This window comes from Rattus rattus, chromosome 7, assembly GCF_011064425.1.
Source record: "Rattus rattus isolate New Zealand chromosome 7, Rrattus_CSIRO_v1, whole genome shotgun sequence".
Classification (NCBI taxonomy): Eukaryota; Metazoa; Chordata; class Mammalia; order Rodentia; family Muridae; genus Rattus; species Rattus rattus.
The window spans coordinates 75,587,979-75,604,679 of record NC_046160.1 but is presented as its reverse complement, the minus strand read 5'-3'; the positions used below and the strand labels follow the sequence as shown (position 1 = coordinate 75,604,679).

The following is a 16,701-nucleotide window of genomic DNA, read 5'->3' as shown; positions in this document are numbered from 1 at the left end:
GTGTGTGTGTGTGTGTGTGTCTTTGTGTCTGTGTGTGTGTACTTTGTAATCCACAAAGTACAAAGAGGGCATTGGATTCTGTAGAGCTGTAGACCTGTGGTGTGGTTGGAAACTGAACTCAAGCATTCTGGAATAGCAATGTAGCATTGTAGCAGAACCATTTCTCTAGACTCAAAGTGAAGTTATTTTAATCATGGATCTTAGTTTCTGGTGTACTACGAGAATATAAGAAGATGAAATCAAACAATATTAAATCAATCCATGTATAGTAAGCCCAGTAGGTAGTAAAAATAATGAAGGAAAAAAACAAATTAATTATGGATACGAGAAGGACAGAAATTACTGTCATTTTATAAGACTGCTCAGGGATATCTGATAAAACAGGATGGAGATAAAACATGAGGAAATCTTGCTATTAAAGTGGCAGTTTCCATTTGAGTTCCTCTGAGAATGGCACAGAATGGAGGATACTTTTTCAGCAGGGATTCCTCATCATGACCAGAGCTTATCTGGGGAGCCCACTCTTCACATCCTCTATCTCTGGAAGGTCACGTAGTCATAGGCAAACCTACACTTCAATTCCTAGAATTCCTCTCCATGCAATTGAAACATTTGTACTGTGTTAAATTCCAGCCAATGATTTACATTCACACTGAAAAGTGTTTTCCACTCTCTAAGGTTCATGTATATCCCTTATCTACCCTGAATAATAAAGTGTAAGCACATAAGATCATCTGAGATCATCTAAGAAAGCTATTTCACTGAATACTGTCTATGAGCTGTAACAGTAAAATCCTTGGAGAAGCACTGCCCCCACCAACACATACCCCCAACCAGACCAGGATCCCACAGATACATCTATTACTAGCTCTGGTTCATTCTTCCACCCTTGTATGCAGCAGTGGTTGGACAATCTGAGGGAGAAAATGCACACACACGATCACAGTAAGAGCAAAGTCTTTGTTCCTAATCAGACTGTTCTCTATGCAGAAGACACATGAAGGGGAAAATAACAATACACACATTATGTTACAAATATCTTGCTGTGAGAGAAAGAAATGAAAAATCAAGTTAGAAATTAAATCAGAATATGTCAGGAAGAAAGTTTTTATGTAGATATTGCCACTGGGCTGAATTATAAAGAAGAGTAGAAAATAGGTTATATTTTAAAATGGAAATTCTTTATCCTAGCTTGGATGTGTAGAATTTGGGTGCATTAGCAATTGGATAGCTTACATTGTTCTTCAGTAGTTAACAAACCTCGAATGTTTGGTGGATTACAAACATAACTTCTCATTTGTTTTTCAGGTCCATTACTAGCCAATAGAAAAAACCTTGTTATTACCTTGATAGGCAAAGATGGAAATAAAAAAAAGACAGCATACAGGAAAATACAAGCATAAATCAAATATGAGATAGTTGTAACAAGGAGCAAGACCATTTCAAGAGTTCAAATTGAATTAGTCTGGGCAGATTTTGAAAAAAACTCACATACACAATTAATTTTTTGAAGGAAAGGCCAGAAAGTTCTGTCGAAGAATATTTTTCAAAATAATGCAATATTATAAATTTTAAATATTATAAATACTTAATATTGATTAATCAATGTTCCTAAGACAACGAAAAACAATCTACATTATACTTTTCCTCCTTCTATATTTCTGTGTCATTGTACTCAAAAAGAGATAGTAGGACTGAAATAAACAATCCTATTTAAGAAAAGAAAAAGTTGAAGAAAGCATCAAAGTCACTGGACCACACACTGTGTATCTCCACTGAGCACTGAGGGACACGTTTCAAGAATTCTTGGCACAGACATCTATTTTTGATATTCTTCACTGGGTATTTCAGAAAAGGACATAAGAAAGGAGAGTTTCCTTCTACGCCATGTCCTCCAGAAATTTTAGAACCTAAGAAATATTTTAAATCTCTAACAGTCACAGATACTAAAGTTAATGGTCTTTACACAGTGCAATTCTCCTACCATTGTATCCATGTACTCTCTAATAAATTTCTAATAGTAAAGAAACATGTTGTGACATTTCTATCAGACTTGTTTATTCTTAATCTGCTCTCCAAAGGTAATTAGCTCAACTTTTGTATATTCCAATGTCCAAGTATGTCACGTGATAGCACTTTTGTTTAAGAAAGTTGAGAAAGAGATTCTTATTACACAGAGATTAGGGGAGAAGTGATATCTGCAAATGTTCCACAAATAAAATGAGAGTCAAAAGTGGAAAGAAAAATGACACTATTCCAGAACTTACAGACAAAAGGAAAATTTGAGATGATAGTGGAAGTGGAAGGTCAAGAGGTGACATCAAGGAAGTTCAGTTACATTTTGAAGTGCAAGCTAGTATAATTTTCAAAATGAATATGAGATAGAATACTAGAGCCAAGAATCAATCTACAGTATTTTTTTCCTGAAAAGTAACCTAAGGTAACCACTCAGAGACACAAAGAAGATACAGAACAGCTAATTTTTAAGGTAATGACACATATTCAGTTTTGCATATGTTAATATTGAGGTATAATACTGCAGTATATTTTACATGTTTATCTAGGTTTATGATGAGGAGCGACCTCTACCTGTTTTGCTGTCTCATTACACTTATTCCTCAAATCTGAAAATGAAACCATTTATTCTACACAAAATAAAATATTCATTTTAGACTTGTGAGGATATGGTGTTCACTACAGTCTCTGTCTCTCTGTCTTTCTGTCTCCGTCTCTCTCTGTCTCTACGTATATTTTGAAAAGCAAAATGTGTTATGTATTTATATTCAGTATCTCCTAATATGAAATAAAGACAATGGCATTATTTTTTTATTATCCTCTCTTTGAAAACATCAGTTAGAGCACTCATTCTGCAGTTCTCATAAAGTGTTCTGAGGCATTCTTATTCTACTGATTAGTATTAACTTATTAAAGTAGAACATATCAACATGGATACAAAATACTTCTGTTTCCAAAACTATAATTTTATATACAAGATTTAAAAGCAGACTTAAGAAAAGTTCAAAAATATAAAAGCCACAAGTGTCTCAGAACAGTGAGACTGTGTAGTTTTCCTTTTTTCATAGAGTTTTGTATATTTGGCAAGACATTATTTCTCTCCCAAAGCAAAAATTCCAGGGGGCATGAAAAATAAATTTTATACTACCCCAAATAGAATATGTATCCATTCTCACTATTTTGAAGTGCCACTAATAAGTGGCCTTCTAGCTCCTCTGGAAAATTGGGAGTCTGACCTTAGTATAAGTTTGTGTCGCTTCTTTTCACTGTAGCCCCAATATTCCAAAATAAATTTTAATATCGTAAAGCAGAGAGTTCTTTTATCCTGTCTGTGTTGAGTGTGAAAATCTAGTGCTTACAGAGGAATTCTGCCCTGCAGAAAATGTGTTCTAAATTCAGCAGCCAGCCAAGTACAGGTGCAAAAGCTTCCCCAGATCTCACCCCATGTTCTGACTTAAAATGATCTCTCTCTACATTATCCAGCTGCGCATCAATCTCGAAGGCATTTTATTCTTTCATCTTTCCCTGAGGATGTTCACTGTGGAGCCAAATCTTTTCCTTCCTGAGACTGAATCTCAATACTTGAAAAATGTCTGACTTTTTGCAATGCCAGAATCATATCAGTCATGGACCTTTTGTTTTATTGAGAAATGATTGATAACGTTCATTAAATATTTCACTTTTACATGAACAATGTTCCTTCAATGTATCTGCTTGAAATTATTTTTAAAGTTGAGTCTAAGTTCTGCATTGTGCTTTTTGTTTTTATTATGTTTGTTACTGATAGCTTTTGAAGACATAGTCTCAACTAACTGTCCAGTGACCTTCAGTGTGTCAGCCACCTGCCGTTAATTTCAGAGTGTTAGAATTACGGTGTGTGTGTTACCACAATTATGCATCTTTGACATTATTTTCCCCACATGTACCTGATGAAGATGGCAGTTCCTTTTTTCATAGGCAGGAGAGATCTACCATAGTAACCACTTATTCTGATGCTTTCACTTGACCACCTTTTAGACTCATTGGTGGGCTAAAAGCAAATGTATAATATGAATTTGGAAATATAGAACTTACTTATAATTTGAGCGTGCACACAGCAAGTGTTTCCATGACATTAAAGCTTGAAGATCTTAAGATTAAGATTGTACAACCATATACTCACACACCAATAAATACAGAATTCTAAAAATTGCATTTACCATCTTCAGGTGTTCACACTACCTCAAGATACCCTGCACGCTACCATAGAAAAAAGCTAAACACCAGCACAACTCCAAACACTTTGATCTACAATGGCGGTGTGTCTGCAAGATACTCTGATGAAATAGCGACACAACATTTGTGGGAGTAACCAACCAATATCTGATTTGAAGTCCCACTCCATAAGCTAGAACAATGTTTGGCTAGCTAAGAATCTGAGACAAGAAAGACCAGGGACATAAGGGAAAACCAAATATTGCTGTTTGGTTAAAGAAATAAATTAATAAAATGACTTCTAGTGAAATTCTAATATACTCAAATATTCGGGTCATGCTCAGCCATCATCAGAGAAGCTTTGTCCTGCAGGGTATGGGAACAGGTACAGAGATCCAAACCTGGTCAATATGCACTGAATGAGAGACCTCAGAACACTTAATCATAAATTGGATATCTCCATCAAATCTTTCTCCTCAGAAATCAGCTAACCCCGAGAAAGAGGCATTGGAAAGGCTATAAGAATGAGCAGGGATGCAGGACTGCATGAACCAACCTTGTAAACACAGTAGGGATGACACATTTAGGAACCTTACAGAGACTATGGTAGCATGCACGGTGCCTGCAAAGTTCTTGGTAAGGTCCAGCACCAAAACAGGAATTAGACACAAACCATGTGCAAGCCAAACGTGATCTCCAATTGAAAACTTCTCTCAAAGAAATATATATATATATATATATATATATACACATACATATATATATACATACATATATATGTATATATATACATATATGTATATATGTATATATATTTCCAACAGAGTCTCACTGGGTATACAAAACCTCTCAAAGGCAGACTCCAGGCCCAGCAGTAAGTAGATGGTCAACACAAATAACTTCAAGGCTAATTTTGGAGATTGGAGATTTTTTTTTTGTCTCATGGTGCTTTGTTGGGACATTTTAATTTTCTCCATTCAAGTTTTTGCTTGTATTTTAAAGATTCTGTGTTTGTTTGTTTTTCTCCTCCTTCTCTTCCTCATCTTCCTCTTCTTCTTTCTTTCGATGGGATTTCTGGGTTTGCAAAAGTGTGGCTCTGCATCTACATGTCATGTTTATGTTGCTTATTTGGCTATTTTTCTGCTTGTTTATTTTGTCCGATTTTAGTTTATTTTTATTATTACTTTTTTTTCTAGATGCCTGTTTCCTTTCTAATGAGAATTAGCAAAAAAGGTGTGGATTTGGGTGAGTGGAGAAGTGAGGGGAACAGATTTTTATATTCTATGAGGCCAACTATATGTTTATCTATTTTGATACACATGAATAATCCAGAACATATTCATTGAAGGAAGACATAAAACTATTGGGCTAAAATGTTAAAATGGACTCTGCAAGGAAACAATGTCAATATTGGATTGACCGACTATACTTTTTTTGGTATCTCAAAACATGCATTGTCAAGACATGCAACATACAAGAAAGAAGTGTGCTGCTTCATAATACAGATAGTAATGCTGCTCTACTCCATGGTGTAGACAATATAGAGCATTATGAAGCAAATTTAAGACAACTGCAGTTTTTACTATAAAAGTATATCCACTAAGTGATAAAGGTAGCAACTAAAAGATGGAGAAATGAGCAGGAAGATGGAAAAAGGACAGAAGAAGGAGAAAAGGATTAAAAAGTAGAAAATAGGAGAGGGAAAAAGAACAAGAAAAGAAAGACAGGAACAGGAGACTAGGTGACAGTGGGGAAAAGTGGTGTCTAGTGGTCCGGTGGATAGTATTTTAAAGAATGCAAGAATGAGGCATTGTGTCAGCTGAAGGGGAAAAATAATCATTTATACAAAGTGTATCTTGTCAATACCTTTTTAATAAGGAGTTTTGTAATTGAACTAATTTTAACACTACCATATTTTAATCTCTAAATGACAGTGCAGGTGATACATAGAACCAAAAAAAAAAAAAAAAAACTTTTAAGTACCATCTCTGTGCCCTACAGGAAACAGTAAAAGGGATATAATGTTCCCCTTAATTGTATTTATAGTGCAGTCAGAGAATGAGAGATATGAATTATTTATAACAGTCCAGGCATCGTGTTATGTTTTTGACATTCATTTACTTTTGATTCTTAAAATAGTCCTGCAGTGATGGTCTTAGTAGTTAGAGCCAATACCATTTTAAAGATGAAAACTAAGGCTTTAAGCAGTAATTCTCAGCCTAGGCTGCAGTTTAAAGTCACCAAGGGAGTCTTGTTATGTCAGAGCCCCAAATATAGAGGTTCATATTTATTTGATAATGGGAGACAGCTGGGTGTACATATATTTTGAAATTTATAGGAAACTCTGATGTTCAGATATTTGTTAAAAACATTTAAATAGACTGAGTTTATAATTTACCCAGTTTCTTTGCTAATGAAAAAGCACTCAAATAATTCAGTAAAAAGGACAGTAGGTCCTTGTACTAATAACAAGACATTAAGAATAGACAGACCCCTGTGCACTGTAGAATGTTCATTCGGTATATACTAATTGTTAACTCATCTTTTCATGATTGTATGCTATCTTTGCTTTGAAAAATTAATTCAGTGACTAGTACTCAAAAGGGGACAAGCTAACTACAAATGATGATGCATTTCATTTTTATTTTATCTATTTACATTTTTATTTTATCTATTTACATTTCCCTTCCACAACCCTCCCATCTTCCCCACCCCCTATCTGCTTCTATGAGGGTACATCCCCACCCACCTACTCACTCCAGCCTCACTTCCCTATCATTCCCCTACTCTGGGTCATCGAACCTCCACAGGACCAAGCAGCTCCCCTGTCATTGATGCTAGATAAGGCAACCCTCTCTTACATATCCAGCTGGAGCCATGGTGCCTCCATGTGTATTTTTTGGTTGATGGTTTAGTTCCTGGGAGCTCTGGGGGGTCTGGTTGGTTGATATTGTTGTCTTTGCTATGGGGCTGCAAAATCTTTAGCTCCTGCAGTCCTTGCCCTAACTTCTCCATTAGGGTCTCCATGCTTGGTCTGATGTTTGGCTAAATGCATCTGCATCTCTATTTGTCAGGTTCTGGCAGAGACTCTCTGGAGACAGCTAGGATGACGTATTTCTCACAGAGTCTGATAGAAGTCTGAAAGAAGTCAAGACTTGTATTGCTACTAAGAACTTAAGAACTTCCCTGCTACTTGCCAAAGAGACTGATGACACAAAGTACAGACATATGACATTGAAGCTTCCTTTAAGCTTCCTTTCCTCCTCTTAAGTTTCCTTTCCTCCTCTTAAGCTTCCTTTCCTCCTCTTCCAACCAGATAATATAGCTACCTGTATTTCAGTCTCTGTTTCATACCTAAAGTTAGGATTATGTTTTAAGGGAATTTTTAACCAAACATTTCTCAATACATTTTTTGATTAGTGCAAACTAAGAAGGACATAGTAATGTTTGAGATATAATTATTTTTATTTTATATACATTGGTGTTTGACCTGCATGTATGTTTGAATACCATGTGCAGGCATTATGCTCACAGAAGTCACAATAAGGCATGAGTTCCTTTATACTGCACTTACATATTAGCTACTACATGGGTGCTAAAATAGAAGAGCAGTACTATGTGAGTCAGTGCTCTTAAACTGACTGAGAAATCTCTCCAGCCTACAGAATAACGTTTCTGCTGTTGTTTGTTTTTTTTAAGTATGCTTTATCACAGAAATTTATTTTAAAACATCAGGATATAGTTTTCTTTTACATAAAATAAGTGTAAAAAAGACCTCATGAGATTTTAATAATGCAAATCATCAAAGCAGCAACAGTGTCCCACTTAGAGAAGGAGCTCTTTGTTGTTCTTCTATCCTAGGTTGAATTTGGGGTAAGTTTAGGTAGCACTTCATCTTCTCACTATCCAACATTGATACACACGTGGTGACGAACAGAAAATAGAGAATCACAACCAGACTCTTAAATGGAGGAATTAAAAATATAAATGTCAAGACTATAGTGAACTTAAAAGATAAAAGGCTCACTTGGATATGGTGTTTGATAAATCTACATTAAGAGAACAAAGTTTATGTTGCTCATTTCTTATTAATCTGCTAGATGTCATCAGCCTCTACTCTGCAGATGTATAAGTGTCACAAAAGAGAAAGATATGATTGTGAATGAGACAGGACTGGAAAACTGAGAATCAGTTCATATCCTTTGAAAGGCGTTATCTATTGATGACAGAAGATGGCAGTTCACCCATATGTTATAAATCACATAAGCATCTGTAGAGGCAGGTCTACTTCCGGAACAAGCATTCCTGAAACTGTGTATTTTATTTGATAGTCTGTATTGCCTAGTAAAGGCATTGTTTAAAAAGTTTCAAAGCTATTTTGAAGCTTCATTAAATGTAGAATACAATTATATATAGATAGATAGATAGATAGATAGATAGATAGATAGATAGATAGATAGATATCAAGGCTCATTTTAACCAACAATATGTAGAAATCAGCTGTCATTTAAGAAAGCTTATGATAGCAGAAAGCAATAAATGCAGATGCAAACAATATAATTAATAAATCAAAACCTTGGTATAGTAAACTAAGATTATGACTAAGTAGTTTTAGTCTGTGAAATAACATATTCAAAGAGAATTTCTAACAGTGAATCACATGTAACTGTTGTAATTTACGTCAAGAAACTGCTTTTTTCTGTCACTGACAAACCATAAAATGGTTAGAATTTACCTGAACTTCTCAGTTCTGATCCCTCCTGTCAGTGCAGAGGGAAAGCTAGAACCACAAAGAGCAGCTTGCTTGCTTGTTTGCTTTCTTCCTTTCCTCCTTTCTTTCTTTCTCTCTTTCTTTCTTTCTTTCTTTCTTTCTTTCTTTCTTTCTTTCTTTCTTTCTTTCTTTCTTTCTTTCCTTCCTTCCTTCCTTCCTTCCTTCCTTCTTCCTTCCTTCCTTCCTTCCTTTCTTTCTTTCTTTTTTATTGGATATATTTTTATTTACATTTCAAATAATATCCCCTTTCCCAGTTTCCTCTTCTTAAACACCCTATCCCATCTCCCTTCCCTCTTCTTCTTTGAGGGTGTTCCGCCACTCATCCACCCACATCTTCCAGCCTCCCCACCCTGATATTCCCCTACATTGGGGAGGGGACCAGCCTTGGTAGAACCAAGGGCTTCTTCTTTCATTGGTGTTCAACAAGGCTATCCTATACTACATATGCAGCTGGAGTCATGGATCTATCCATGTATACTCTTTGGATGGTGCTTTAGTCCCTGAGAGCTCTGGTTGGTTGGTATTGTTGTTCTTATGGGGTTGCAAGCCCCATCAGCTCTTTCAATCCTTTCTCTAACTCCTCCAATGGGGATTCTGTTCTCAGTTCAATGGTTGGCTATGAGCAGTCATCTCTTTATTTGTCAGGCTCTGGCAGAGCTTCTCATGAAACAGTTATTTCAGGCTCCTGTCAACACGCACTTCTTGGTATCAGCACTATTATCTGGGTTTGGTGGTTCTATGTATATGGGCTGGATCCCAAATGGGGCAGGCTCTGAATGACCATTCCTTCAGTCTCTACTCCAAACTTTGTCTCCATATCCCATCCTATGCATATTTTTGTTTCACCTTCTAAGCAGGACTGAAACATCCACACTTTGGTAATCTTTCTTCTTGAGCTTCATGTGGTCTGTGGATTGTATCTTGGGTAATCTGAGCTTTTGGGCTAATATCCACTTATCAGTGATTGCATAGCATGCATTTGTTTTTGTGTGTGATTGGGTTGCCTCATTCAAGGTGATATTTTCTAGTTCCATCCATTTGCCTATGAATGTCATAAAGTCATTGTTTTTAATAGCTGAGTAGTGATTGCTTACTTTCCAAACCAGCAAGAATCCAAACTTAGTATAGGTTAAGCAAAATGAAGAACTTTCAAAAATTAAAATACCTAACAGTTTTAAAAAGAAAGCAAACTTATATAAGTAGGCAGGCAATTAAAATACAATAAAAACAAGAAATATTAAAAATGGATTACAACTGGAACAGATTTGATAGGGAAAACAGGATTATTATAAAAATTGCAATGGTACCATACAGGAAAATATCCTCACACTACAATTTAAATATTTTTAAGCAAAAAGTATGCTGATTCCAGAATATAAACAGAAGAAATACAGTATCATTTATGTTGTCGTAAATAATAAAATCGTCAACCCATGCTATTACAGGCACTGTTGGGCCACGTGGCATCTGCAGGGTATTTTCATCTCAGTCAGTCAGATTCGGCAGACTCTCTAGCCCTGAGCTCTCAAAACTTCTCCACCCGACTCTCTTAAATTCCCAATTTCCATCTCAGGCTCCTACCAGCTACTCTCTGGGCCCTGTGGAGATCTTGCTGCCATGACTAGCCTCATCAGAGGCCAGCTATCTAGGTTCCAAGGCAGGATGCTGCCACACCAGTCACATGCAGCCATTCACCTCTTGTGGTTATTGTCATAATTCCCAACCACCTGGTAAAATCAAAACTCTAGAGGCTTGTAATTTATCAATTCAGATTTATATCAGTAAATTTTCATTCCACAAATGTCCACACAATAAAATCAGAGCCAATGGATGTTGATTTGAACTACTCACCTAGGTAAGATAAATTGTCTCGTAATAATCCATCCCTTATAAGACATTCATATCTATCTATGGCTATTTAAAGCCACCCGGGGTTGGGTCATCCTTTTCCTCACCCATCTTCTATTGTAACTCTCCTGTCTTTCAAAAACGCCGTCCCCACTTTTCTTTTTCCCTGCCCAATTACAGGCCTTCCCTTATATTGTCCCTGTCCTCACCTGCATATAGACATCAATCCACATTTTGGCCTTTTAGTTTGAAAATTTCTCTAAGAATAAAAGTTTATAAAAGTTAAGTGAGTGATAAACATGTATTTATCCATAACAGCTATAAAACCTGGAAGGTGCTGAGAGGGTGCCACAATAATATAACAAAAAGAAATCTTTCAAACTAAAATTTTATAAACAAAGTAGAAAAAAAGTAAAGACGATTTTAGGGAAGTTACTGGGTCTGGATCTTGTATTTACTCCTTAAGGGAAAGCATTGGGAGAATGAGCTACCAAAATTATTTTTGAAGCATAAAGTTCTAAGATCCTCACAAAGTTGACATGCTTTGTCTGCTTTTCGATTTGTATTTAAGTCCTAATACTTGCAGTATTTTTTTTGAATGTCACTGAGAAAACAGCAGAATGATTACAAAGCTGTGCATGAGGAGACTACTGTTTATAACCATAACAGAAAGACATACTATAGTCAGAATTCTCTATTTCAATTATTTTTCATCATCTAGACTTCTAGTTTGATGGCATGGAACATCTAATGAATAAAAATATTTTAATTAACTTAAAATATATGAACTATTTTTAAAGTTAAATGCATTGTCTTCTTAAAAGCCAATGTCTGCCAAATCCTATCTTGATGTATTTACATCTTTACTTTAAAGTCTAAAGCCTACAGAATCTCCATCACAGAATGAATTAAGCTGCTGATGTAATTCAGTTGGTAGAATGTTTGCAGACACTGCACAAAGGCCTGTGTTTCACATCCAGCAGTATATAACCCGAGTGCAGCAGTGTTCTCCTATAATGCTAGCACTAAGAATGTTATGGTACAATCATAAATTTTAGGTTATCTCAGCAGAATCATAACATGTAACCAGAGAAAGGTCCCGCTTGGACTTCTCTGTCTTGTTAAAAAACAATTTACAAGAAAACTGAAAGGAAAGGTGGAAAGCACACACACACACACACACACACACACACACACACACACACACACACACACACACACACACACCACAGAGTACTAAATTATAAACTGGGAGTAGAGGAAAAAGAGAAAAATCTTTCCTATTTGAGTTAAGCTGACATGACGGTGATCCCATGATGGATAAGCAGAAAAGAGTGTCTTAAGTTTCTTTTGGAAACTGGGAAGGAAAGGGTATATTCAGCTTACACTTCCACCTAAGGAAGTCAGGACTGGAACCTGGACAGAGGTGCTTATGAAGAAGAGGTCACTGAGGAGAGGAGTGCTGCTTACTGACTTATTTCACATGGCTTACTCAGCCTGCTTTCGTATAAAATCTAGGACCACCAGCCACTAGTTAATAATTAAGGAAGTCCCTCAGAGCTGGATTATATAGAGGCGTTTTTTCAATTGTATATCCTTCCTCTCTGATGGCTCTAGCTTGAGTCAAAAAATATAAAAACCAGTCAGTCCACCTGACCTCTTGTCAACTTGACACACAAACACACCATTAAGCCAAAACTCTTCACTTTTATTCATCCCCATGATCTCACATCTAAAATATAATAACTTTAAAAGTCCCACAGTCTTTACAAATTGAAACACATTAAATTAAAACAGCCAATCTCTTTTAAAACCCAAACTCTTTTAAATTTCAAAGTCTCTCAACTGTGGGCTCCAGTAAAATAAAAAATAAATCAAATACTTTCTTGCTTCAAAAGAAAAAAATTCAGGACACAGTCACAATCAAATCAAAGCAAATCCAAACTCCAACTGTCCAGTGTCTGGGATCCACTCATGATTGTCTGAACTGTTCCAAAAGACTTAAGTCAGTCCTCCAGCCCTGCTATTTGTATCACATGCAGTTTGTCTACTAGGCTACATCTGGTTCTACCCCATTGCTGCTGCTCTTTTTGGTCTCATCCCATGGTACTGACATCTCTAAAATGAGGGTACCCCTTATAGAAAATGGGTTGCACTTTTACCAATAGCCTCTCATGAACCTTCTTCATGGTGCCAAACCTCAACTTCTCTACATGACCCCTTCAGTCCTGTGTTTGCAACTGCCATTGAAGCCATGCCTTCATCGATGACCTCTTCTGGAACTTCCCTGTGCCAAGGCTCAGCTGCTTTGCATGACCCTCTCATGCCTTCAAAACTATTGCCACCTGGATAACTCGCTTTACCAAGTCTGACTGCCAACACAAGATACAGCCTTGGCCAACTTTGTAACATAGCTTCTCTGTGCTTTTGGGAAACACAGTCCAGAATATTTCACCTAAGTGGTGCTGTTCTCTTTTAAATCATTGCTAATTTTTAGCTTCACCTAACCACATCAATTATCTAAGTAATAGAATGCTTTCACTTCAGTGGTCTTGGTCTCTTCTTAATCTTTTTATCCTGGCTGATTCTTCAGGCCAGCTGACCAAAATGACAGATTCTTAATTAAAAATAGAAATTGCCTTTATAGAACCTTGAAATTTCCATTTGAATCTTCATAAGCCATGACTTTCTATACTGATCTCAATATTCTTATCTTCAAATCCAAAGAACATTTCCCTGCACTTTTGATATTCAATGGTTTTTCTAGCTCAATGATCCAAAGTCCTTCCACAACCTTTCCCCTAAACATGCTCATTTCTATAACAGCAATATTCCACAATCCTGGTACTGTATTCTCTTAATTAAGGTTTCTTTTGTTGCATGAGACAACATAACCAAAAAGTTAAGGAGAAAGGGGCATATTCAGCTTATTATTCTACGTGACTTACAGTTGTATCATATCTTGTATCATGGTGACATAAAAATGGCTAGTCAAATAAAAAAAAAAACAAAAAAACAAAGTACCAGACAAAAGCAAACTTGGCCTCTAGCCAGCATCCAAAGAAGGAGTAAGAGAAATAAAGGAGGAACGTTATGGCTTTCTAAATTATAAGACAGAAATCCGGGCATATCAGGCAAAGCTTCCAGGAGGATAAGGAGAAAGTGCATTAGGGGCCAGGAGTTCTGGGAAGAAAAAGTATCCTATGTAATTAAAGAGAGAGTTATTCCTCCTTTCTCTTCCACATGATTAAGATAGAGCTGTCTTTCATGGAGGGGTGGGGTTTCTTGTCCAGGTAATTGATATATATTCAACTGGATTAAATCAGACTCATTCTCAGCTCTTAAGAATGAGCTTGAGATCAACATGGTCAACACAAAACCTCTGAAAAAAAAGGAAAAAGAGAAAGAAGAAAGGAAAGTAAGAGATGAAGCAAGAAACAAATATATACAACTTAATAAAAAGTTTAAAGGATCATTAGAAGGTGAAATATATAAATATGTAATACATGTGTTGTTCTTATAAGGGCATAATAGCAATTCAAATGTATACATTTTAGTTTTCAAACCTTATTTATTATTTTACCACTTAAAATTCAATAAAAATATAAACAGAAAATTTACTGGATAAAATGGCAATAATTCAGACAAAATGTTACTCTTTGTTTAAATGAGGGTATAGTGAAACTGCCTAAGTAGAACATTTTGTGAGTAGAAGAAAGGATTATTCTGGATTAAACTGCCAATACTATCTTTTTTAGAGTAAAGACAAGAAAAATTGTAGAAATGCTAGTGGATTTTATATGTTAGCTAGCAGGCTAGAGTCTTTGAGCTGATACAGGCTGTTAAAAGTAACTTGGAAGTAGATGCCCTTGCTCAAAATAGTTGACATCAGGGTGTAAATTAAAGCAAGTAGTCAACATAAACCTGCCTTACATGATTTCAAAAAATGCTGAATTTATGTTTCTGCTTGTCCAATAACATTCCTCTATTTACTCAGTCTCTGTCATTGTCACCAGCACTGCTATTTTTCACCTAATATTTCAGTCTTCTGTTGATGACAGAGGATAACACAATTCCTATGCACATTTCCTGCTGATCAGGGGCTTAAAAAGAGTGGAATCTGTAATGCTGGTCCAAAGCACAGGCTCAAGCTAACAGCCAATGGTAGAAGACCTGAGAACATTTCAGAAGACACATCCCATTACTGACCATTTGTTATTTCTGCAATTCTCTCTTGAAGGAACATGGATAGACAACAATCATTCTTATAAGCATAGAGAAAACTGGCTCAAGGAATATACACCAGAGCCCAGAGAGGAGCAGACTGAGGATTTCACATTGTAGTCAGCCAATGGAGGCTTCAGTTTCTAAAACAATTTGTATATGATATTAACCTTTCCTTTGCTGGCCAGTCTGGTTCATATACTAGGATCAGTTTTTATTGAGGAAGAAAGAGATGCCACCCCCACCCTTTAAAGTAGTTAGAAAGTCTAGGACCAAGGTTAGGTAGGTGAATTAGTTTTGGAGTAGTTATAGGGCCTAGATAGATTTCTGGATGCTATCTGGCCAGACAGGTGAAAATCTACTGATATTGGTACAAATTATAATCCAATTTGTCCATAGTCAAACTTATGGCAGCCATGAAGGCTCCTCCTAATCATGACTAGGAGTGTTGCACCTCTCTACTTAAGGTAGATGTCTGCTATGTCTAGATAGTTTCTCTGAGCTCAGTGAAAATGCAGCACTCCAATTTCTTAGAGGGGCTTTGTCTTAGTTAGGATTTTACTGCTGTGAACAGACACCATGACCAAGGCAACTCTTATAATGACGTTTAATTGGGGCTGGCTTACAGGTTCAGTCCATTATCATCAAGGCAGGGCCATGGAAGCATCCAGGCAGGCATGGTGCAGGAGTTGCTGAGAGTTCTATGTCTTCATCTGAAGGCTGCTAGTAGAAGACTCACTTCCAGGCAGCTAAAAGTAGAGTTTTAAAGACCACACTCAGGCTTCCTCTTCTCTACCTGGTCTGGGGAGCCTCAATCTTTTACCAGAGGAATGTCGCATAGTCTTTGCAAACCTCCAAGTTCAATTTCCTCTTCAGGACAGTCAAGAGATGAGTATTTAAAGTCTTGTTTATGTTTTAAAGATACATGGCATTGGTAGTAATGGACTTAGATCCTGGAATAGGATTTTAATGAGGCAATGATGGAAAGCCAACAGAATAGAGAGGGTGCCCTGTACCTTTAGGTCAATGACGTGGTGTAGAAGAGGATAGAATGAAGTATTTGTGTCTCCCAGTGGACAAGGAGGCACTTCAGAAACTAAAATAAGAACAATTCTACAAGGAGTTATATAAAGAGAAAAGGAAAATAATTTAGCTGTACTATCCATGCCTGACAATGTGGTTGGGAAACTAGGCATAATGTTGAAGGAGTGAGAGGTGACCCAAAATGGAACAGAGGAGAAGATCTGTAGCTCTAGGCTGGAGGCAACTTCCATACCCATCACATAAATCTGAAAAGGATAAATTTTACTAGAATGAGCAGGAAATTTTGACCAAGTAGCTCCCAAATCCATTAAAAATGACAAGAATTTACCCACTGCCTGGATAATCCAGATGTTTTATTGAAGGCAGACACAACTTTTGCCTTCAGCTGCCCAGCACAAATCTGTGGGATATTCCTGTAGAGAAGGAAATTGGGTGACTGATTTTCCTTGGTGAGATGAAGAAGGACAGACAGGCTTCAAATATTCTCCGTCTACAGATTGGCAGAGTCTTGGAAGCAAGTGAAGTGAGATGCAGGTCTTTACCCAGTAGCCAGTATTGCCTCACTTAAAGCAAGCTCCAAGAGAAGTGCATTGGTACTGAATCTT

The 16,701-nt window shown here is 36.6% G+C and overlaps 1 pseudogene; it reads left to right on the top strand.

Moving 5' to 3' along the window:
• The first annotated feature begins 4,743 nt into the window (after positions 1-4,743).
• The window catches only part of LOC116906103, a 55,830-nt pseudogene continuing 43,872 nt past the window's right edge, over positions 4,744-16,701 (top strand).